At 40.6% G+C, this 9,222-nt stretch overlaps 1 protein-coding gene across 1 annotated transcript in view; it reads left to right on the top strand.

Moving 5' to 3' along the window:
• Positions 1–5,845: 5,845 nt before the first annotated feature.
• Positions 5,846–9,222, top strand: part of atf7ip (activating transcription factor 7 interacting protein) — a 34,197-nt gene continuing 30,820 nt past the window's right edge. The window contains exon 1 of the mRNA XM_019862118.1: positions 5,846–6,425. The gene's annotated coding sequence lies outside the window, so the exon portion shown is untranslated. The remainder of the gene's footprint in view (positions 6,426–9,222) is intronic.

Genomic DNA, 9,222 nt, shown 5'->3' on the forward strand with positions numbered 1-9,222 from the left:
AGATGTGATTGTTGAATAACTTCTTGTCCTAACGGTATATATCTAGAGTTATTCAGTAGCTATGTGGATTATTTTACGCAAAATGATTCGATTTAGGCAACACTGCTCCAGCAAGACTTTATTCTATTGCTATTTGCTGACCAACAAATAGCTTGGACAGTGTCTACCTAATGATTTCAAAACTAGGTGTGAAACGATTTTGTGTGCGTGTGTTTCATGAATACAAAAGTTAAAAAATATGTACGTGTCGGTCCGTTTGTTTTTGGACAGCGAGAATACAGTTTAATATTGCCTCGCTTGCACTATACTAGTGCTTTTCCATCTTTGCTAAGTACAATTGAAGTATTTTCATGTTATTTGTGACACTATTGTACTTACAAGAAGCATATGTTACTTTATCGCCGGTGCAGTAACATACGACGGGACAGTAGTTTTATTTCCCCCTTTGTAAATTAACATTTTGTCTTCAAGTTGAAATTTCCTCACCTTTTTCATGTGAAATGTTCGGCTGGTACATTTGCTGTCTGTCAAGGGAAACTGTTAACCCTTGAGTAACATTGAGAACGATGGCAGATACAATTTAAGGAAAACACTTGCATACCAGAAGACAGTTCAAACACAACCTGATGACTGCTTTCGACAAAGAATCCGTTCCTGAGCCGAGATCATAAAGTCGCACAGGCGCAGGCACAGGCTGTCGCCACCTGCCCCGCGCAAATGCTCCTCCTCTTCCTAACCACAAACGTCTTGCTTTGACTCACAGAGAAATCATAATTCCCAAACAAAGTGAGAGAGAGCGAGAGAGAAACAATGGCGACTAGCTTATCCCCAAATTAAAACAACATATTACGTGGTTATAATCAACATACAACATATTTTATAAGTGCAAATAAATATATTTTTGTTACTGCCCAGTGATAAAAGGAAGATCTTGCATACAAAGTGTTTTTTTTAACGCTTGGCCAAATACATGTACAAAATGTGCTGTGTATACGTAAGGCCACCAGAGGTCAGGCTTGCACTGGGGAGAACAAAAAAAAAAACAACCGATGAGGGTAATATTTCAAGTTTTAACACCATGGGTGTCACTTTGGTGGATCGTCCACTTCAGGCTCAAAATGGAGTTCTGCTGTGTTTAAGGAGATTGGGCGATATTCTGTTATGTTTATCAATATTTTCCGATCTACATTTACTGCAAAAGCAAAGAGGTTCAGGCGGACGGATGCTTTTACCCCCCAGTTTGTCATCCATATTTTTCCTATTGTACTTGTCCTGTTCAGAGCCCATCCCAAATGTCTTTGAGCGAAACGCGGCATACACCCTGGACTGGTAGCTAGCCAATCCCAGGTCAGATGTAGACAAGCATTCACACTCACATTCATCACACCAGTTTGGAGTCTTCAATCAACCTAATGTGCAAGAACTGTGAGAACATTATTGATGAGAACACAAACTCACCAAATTATGAGGCAGATATATGACCTGTAGTACATCACATCAAATATAAAACAAGACACGGTCAAAATGTCTTCCCCACAAATGTTCAATTGTCATCTATGTATGGTCCTGACACCAACTAGGTTGGCATACACTTTGTAGTTCTATCATGTTGCCAATATTGGTCTTGGCACACTAATGAAGTAAGAGCAGGCTCATCTGGTCTAAACACTCAAGAAGAATATATTGTGTATTGATGCTAATGCCTTTTATGAGACAGTAAAAAGAAACTGAATTGTCATGGAGCTTGTTACCTTGAAACCTCCCAGTGGATTTTAACGCTTTAATGTCTCTGACACCACCCTCATGCAGAAAATAAGAGTGCTGTGGTCTAATTGAACTTGTGCAGACCCGCAGAACAAAGAGACTGCTTTAGAAATGACGGCTGTCGACATTTAAAATTCTCCCGTTTAAGCCGTTGCCATCCTCCACCTTACTTCCCCCAAATGTCAGCTCGCAACATTGATAACTGGATAACATTTGTGGCAGATAAGTACACACTGAGCAAGGCGTGGCTGCAACCAACAGAGGGATCGACAGAAGGAAGGAGGAACTGAAGTTTCAGAATCATTGGCGGAATACTTTGGCTGAACCAGTATTGATTCAATTGATAGGCAACAAAGCTTCCGTCTCACAACACCTTGTTGACTGAGAAAGCAAATAGGGACATGGATAGCAACTTTCTCTCTTAGTATTACAAATAAGATTACAGTAAGCAGACCTTCGGTGAGACGTAACCCAAAGTTTAGCCCTAGCTACAAGTCGGATTGTCCAGATCACCGTTACGAAATTCTTTGCAACCTCACTTTGGTTTTGCGCACCACCATTCAGCTTGTTATCTTGGCAATGCTTTCATAAGCCTTTTTGACTAGAATGACACTCAACAGACAGGAGTAACCAAAAATGAAGAAAAAAAACTAGAGTGCTGTGTTTGGGTTTGGTTGTTTGTTAGCAGGCTACTTCCTGGTTCATGAGGATCATGAGTGGATGGGCGGTTCCTTTGTCATTCTAGGGGAGTAGACGGTTCCAGTGATGCCGTAGATAAATCCCTCAACGTTTTACCCAGATCCTTGTCAAATGCAACGGTTTCTTATTCTTTCCAGGCAGCAAGAGTTGGTCTGGTTACCTTTAATGTGGCTACTTTCGTCCTTGCAGAAAATAGGGAAGTCATAAAAAACAAGAGGGGATTTCCTCCAAAAACCAGTAGATGGCACTAAACCAAGGCCATCTGTTTCCTTATTATTGAACAATAGTCTCCATCCAGTCTTGAATTTAATGACCCTGAAGAATTTGACTGTTAGCAGTAAACCTGATAACACAACGTTGACGTGAGACAGACAGTACTTGACTGTCTGCGGGAGTATTCCAGAGACAAACAATCTTTTTTGAAAAACTTCCAGTATTTCATAAAACTATAGCTTGTCATGGGTGTTGCAGTTTGATTCGCAACATAAGCAGCCCTTACCCCCCCAAAAAAACACAACCGAATAATAAAATAAAAATAAAATGTTCAACGCGGGAATAGAACTGATCTATTAATCGGAAAAAAGTCTTCGTTACAGGGACAAAATGCAGATATCAATATCATACAAAGTTTGGATTTATTAAACATTTCGCAATTGTTTTACTTTTTTGATCTTACGTTTTTGTTCAACGATATTGCGTCAATTCACAACAGTGAGTGGTGAAGGAACTCTATATAGTATAACGATGTTCCTGAAACTAATGTTTACGTTTCAGCCAAGCTTTACATTTCGAGAAATGTAACCTCATTCGGCATCATGCCGTTTCAAAGATTTGGTAGAATTCCATCGTAAACCAGTTGTTTGTGTTGAGTAAGGGTTAGAATAAGGACTCCCTTAACTTTTAACCGACTGATTCTGTGTGATGTGCAGTTGTGTGAGAAACAGAGAGAACTGTCAATTCTTGCTCCACATCTTTTGTCTGTTGGAGCTGAAACAGGTTCACAACAAAGGTATTTAGCCTGTGTATTACAGCAATAGAAACACTGAAGCGTCTTGCTACTTTGCTACATTAGCATGATTTACCCTCTTGTGGCTGACTGGAGAACTGCGCATTACAGGCACATTCACAAAATGGCTGACTGCCGCATGAGGTCAGCAGAATGGGGGAAATAGACATCCTGTCACTCTGTTATTATAATCGTGGCACATTTAATACGTACAAGGGATGATTTTTGTTGTTAGTGGGTGATACAACACTATTTAGTCTAGAATTGACTGTCACCTATACTCCTCTGACAACTAAACAAGTGGAAACAAGTGAAATGAGGACGTTTTTAGGTGACTTGTGTAATTGTGTACATACAATTCAACAGCTAGTGGCTTGCTTCAGGTGTTCAATGAAATTATACACAGTGTTATGAGATATGCGTCATTTGTAACGTCCATGTAAATAGACATGTGAAAGTGATATCGGACCTAAATAGGAATTGGACACTACAGTGCGAGTCCATTTTAGACCAAACAGTGTGGAAGGCAAAGTATGGCCCGCAGGCCTCATACGACCCGTTCCATTCTTTAACCCGGCCTGCGGAGCATTTTTCAATACTGAATCAAGAATCCTGTTTGTTTACCATTGTTGTAGGCATTTAGCTGATTCTTCTTACAATTATTTAACCCTTGTGTTACTTCGTAGAAAGGGTTCCGTCAGTCGTCATCTGTACCTGTGGGTAAAACAAAAAACAAAAAGGACGTTTTGCTTCTCTCACAGAAGCTTTGTCAGCGGTAGACAACTCTGAAGTCTCCGTGAAGACTCCGGGAAATTGCTCTGCGCTAAAAAGCTGAGCGTGGCCTATTTGAGGACTGGGTGGGGATGGTTAGTCACGCCCCTGTGGTGACCATTGATTTCTAAATTCCCTATCATTGGGTCTTGATTAGGCCTATTGTTTGGGCTAGGGCTGAATAGCTACAGATGACGACTGACGGAACCCTTTCTACGATTGAACTTTCCTATACGACTGAGAGCCTCCACAAGCACCTTGTGTTACTTCTGAGTGAACCTGAACTGTGTTTAACGCTAGGAAAAATGTTATTTTTTTTTAGAAGAAAAAGTTATATAACCCATGGTACAATGAACGCCCTCCGATTCGAGTTTGAACATTTGCGAACTCGTACCTTGCAAATGTTTTGCAGAACTTAAATCATATTTGCTGAAAATGTCACTTAATTTGACATTTCTGAAATACCCTAAGATGCTGGCCAAATGCCATTTAAGCTAGCATTGGCCAACACTCGATAGTCGGCAGGCCTGACAGTGAACAGAGGTATGATGGAGGATTCCAGTAGAGGTTCAACAGGCAGGAAACAAAGCAGGGTGATTATCAATATGATCCAGAAAGAGAGTTCTGGATCACAACTGTCATCGGTGTATCACAGCTGATCAGCGGGTAATGAGTAGCTGCTCAACATAAGGTGCCAAGCTGAAAATAGAGTTGTGTGCATTATACCGTATGTCTTTTAAAAATGAGAGTGTATATCGGAGGTCAAAATCCTAATAAATTGGTTAGGAAAGCAGTAATTGCAAAGTGGGGACATAACACCCAGCATTCTCTTTTCCAAAATCAAATGATCTTAGCCATTCTCTTATGGGGGGGGGGGGATAATGTGGCAACATGAGTTTGAAATGTTTAAATGTTCTGAGATTATTATTTGGTGCACAGCGTGTTCGATTTTTTTTTTTTTTGTCTTATCGGATTTCAGCCTCGATGTGTTATCATGTCAATCTAATTTGCCCACGGCTTTCAGAATCAGTCGAGCTTGCCAATGTACTTTTAACGACAGAATATTAGTAATGAGGCTATTTCTTGAACCAATCAGATTCTCAAGCCCTCAAGAACTTCAGCATTGGATCTGTCCTTTGATTGGTTGGAACTTCAGCATTGGATCTGTCCTTTGATTGGTTGGTCGGAGAAAGTTGATTTTGACCTACAAAGCACGTCTGTAGTGATTTAATAATGCCAGTAATATATTTAATAATGTGCATCTCTGGTGAGTATGATATACTCGATTTATGTTTTTTGTCATATTTTTGGATAATTATTGATTCTGACCATATGTGCGTTGCACAATTGCATGCTGTGGATGTTTTGTACATTGCTATGAGATGACATGGCACACCACTGCAAAATTTCAACCCCCAAACGTAAAATCTGTGAGGCAAATGAGACAAATTCAGTGCTACACTTTACTGCTCCAGGATCATGCAGTTTCGACAGATCAGTGCTGATTGGAGTTGTTTTTCGAATTGACTCCTCCACCGCCATTTAATCCCTCCCCTCGGGTCAACCAATCTCGGCCGGCCGCCAATCCGCCATATTGACGTCCTGTCTCAGTATACAGTCTGAAACTCCACTTTTTTTGTTGCTTAGTTTTAGCACATTTTCTGCTTCCGTCTCAACAAGAGTCTGTCCAGTATGAACCTTCATACCTAGCTGACAGGTTGTGGCTGTGTTGTTGTTGTTGTGTCTCTTACACCGTTAGGGACACAAACCAACTGACGACCAGGACTCGAGGGTTGGTCGAGTCCATCATCTCCCCTCCCAGTCTTCTCCTTCCCCTCCTCGAGCAGTTCACTCTTCCCGCCTCCGCGCCACAGACGTATTTTTTTTTTTTGTGCGCTGGAAAAGAGGAGGAGCGACTGCTAGCGACCTGACGACTCGTCAGACGGGACTGGAGTCGGTTCGCGAGCGCTAAACCGAGCCAAGCACCACACCGCCGCCGCCGCTGTTGGTCGCCGTTGTGGCACGGTTAAGCCGGTTACTCCCCCGTCTCCCCGGGCCAGTGGACTTGTAACAAAGTAGCGTTGCCACAACATCCCGAAGCGTGGAAAAAGAAGCAGACGGACTTCTTGGACCGCTTTCGACACGGAAAAAATCGCGGGAACATCGCTCGACGACGCGACTGTCGGTGAGTGATGGTACTGCGGCTATAGCTAGCATACAAGAAAATTCAACCTTTTATCGCATTTTATCAAAACAAAGACAGATTTTTTTACCCCACATTTGGCTTTTCACATAGACGTATTTTACTGTTACACTATTTAACAGTTTTCTTTGAATTGTATGCTGGTACATTTTGTACTTTTAACAAGACGCATTAGGTTAGCAACCGATTTTCGAAATTGTAGTTATTCTACACTAATACACGTTATATTGATTTTTATTTTAAGCATTTTTTTGTCAGTAAAACTTGCACATTTCTCGACCAATTCAAGCCATAACAATTTATAAATGTTGACGTGATCCAGGAATCTTTGTAATTATTTTTTTATATTACTAAAATTTCCACCTTTTACAGAATTTCACATTTTCCATGACATTTCTCAATCCACATTTTATAACCAAATCAGATTGATTCTCTGTGAAGTGAGATCGGCCAATAACTATTAGAAAGACTAGCTGTGTATTTTCAAAATTTTCGAGCTGTTCACTCATGACTATTTTTAGAATTGATTATTCTGTCCATTCTTTCTTCTCTTTATTGATGAATCTGATTGAAAAAAACATTCCATCCAAATTTACATTCCTTTCCAAAAGCAGTACATTATTCCAAATTAGCGATGCAGAAAATGGCCAAACTTGTTATGATGCAGTTACTGATGTGGTCTGTAACGTGCCATGTTAAGGAAAGGGGGAGGGGACTCAAGAGTGCGATCGCAGCACCATATGCCATGTTATCATTCCAACTGTTGGCATTTTACTGCTTCTCATTTTGTTAGCAAGAAATTGAGCATTTTTTTTCGACATTCTCCATTGCCTACACTGCAGTACATTTCAATACATCTTACAGCATATTTTTTCATTCACACAATTCTTACAGAAATGTCATTTTGTATTTTCGATTGATTTACAATGCGCAAACGGCATGTTTTTTTTTAGCTTGTCATATTAGTGATTTTGCATGAATATACTCTCGATAGATTATTTGAGATTGTGCAAAAAAATCGATAATATTGAGAAATGTCACAAGACAGCCATGACACCTAACACATATCGACTGAGGTCTCAACATTGTTTCGATTATAAATGAGCCCTCTAGAGGCCGAGAATAGAATACGGGTTTACATCACAACAGTGTCTGTTGCCTCGCTCTATGTTTGGATGTTTTGAATTGCTATGCTCACCACTGCTTTTTGGTCTATCGTCTTACTTTTTACCGGGAGTCCCACGGTTTGCTTTGATTTTAACAGATTTTCTTGGTACTTAACATTCAGTATTCAATGTCGATCCATGTGTACTCAGTGTCTCGCATCTGGATGCTTCAAACCATTCAATTGAAATGATTGCGTTTGAGCTAAAACGAGCACCATGCTCAGCAGACTGCAGACATGAGAGTTTGAGGGGAACAGGTTTGTTTAGAAGTTGTCCAGCTTGTGGGTGTAATAAAGAGCATTACTGCAAAAATGAATAAACTCAATTTGACACTGCAAGCATCACAACTTGGTTTATTAAAAAAATGTAAGATTACATTAGGCTTATGTTGAACATCATCCTATGGCCTCTGGCAGCAGAATTTTGTTACAGGTGAGTGTCACACTGCTGCATTCCTTGTAGTCATTCTTCATTCGGCTCCCCTCTTGGTTTGAAATGGTTCAGGCCAGTAACTTTCCATGAGCCACACTAGCCTTGCATGTGGGTGTGGCCTAATTTCAGTGGCTGGGCTGCCAGAAGCAGTTCAGAACATCCCTTTAAAAATATATCCAATATACTTGACATTGATGTAGTAATTTATAGAGAAGTAACCCGTGTTGTTTTTTTCTGTTTAAACCGCGCAGCATAAATCAGTCATAATTTTGAGGGACGATTAATTTGGCCCTGAGCAGAGTGTGTCTGGTTTACCTACATTCAGAATAACCGATTCATTTTCACAGTACATTAGAAGTGAACTGTATTTCACAGGAGCAGATTCTCAGAACCAAGGCAATGGGTTTGTGAAAAACTGCTCTTTTTTTTTTAAATCGTTTCTCACACCTCTTTAAAGGGGCACCTAACTGCATAATTGGGATAGCAACTCAAAATTCTAGCATTTTGAATAGTTGCAGGGTCTCAGGCTTCACAAGCTTAGTTTTTGAGACTCTTACAATTACATGGCCGTATTTTCAAATTCTTTTATAATAAGCAGATGTGAAATGTACCAAAATCACAGCTGATATACCCGTGTCATCTTATATGCTCCATAACCTTTTGTTGACACGTTAGTTACATGTTACTCCATTTTGGGAAGAACGTATTTGGGCTGTTTAAAATGGGGCAGCGAAGAGTGGCTGTCCAGTGACTGCGGATCATGGCCACTCAAGCGATTTCACGTTGCACGCATCTGAATGAGTGAGGCAAGATTTCTGCCACAGGAACAGCATAGAATAGAGCAGATTTTAGTGTCGATCCCGTACTCTATAACCTGTGCTTGAGATGGTGTGATTGTTTGGCACATACCTTGGTTTTAAGGTCATGGAAATGCAAGGAATCCCTTCAATGATAACCAAGCGCAACATAAGCATGTAGGTAAGCAATGAAAATGATATCATCGTGCATGTTCTGCCAATAAGGATTTGTTGGAGACACCATGGCTGAATAAGAATATCTAAGGGTGGCATTGAGAAATAAAATCATTTAATGACATATTGACTTTGCTGGACTCAAACTGTGCTCCATTCATTTATGTCAGGGGTCCCCAACCGCCGGTCCGCGGACCGGTACCGGTCCGC

The sequence above is a fragment of the Hippocampus comes genome, unplaced genomic scaffold (assembly GCF_001891065.2).
Source record: "Hippocampus comes isolate QL1 unplaced genomic scaffold, H_comes_QL1_v1.1 scaffold7, whole genome shotgun sequence".
NCBI classification, from domain to species: Eukaryota; Metazoa; Chordata; class Actinopteri; order Syngnathiformes; family Syngnathidae; genus Hippocampus; species Hippocampus comes.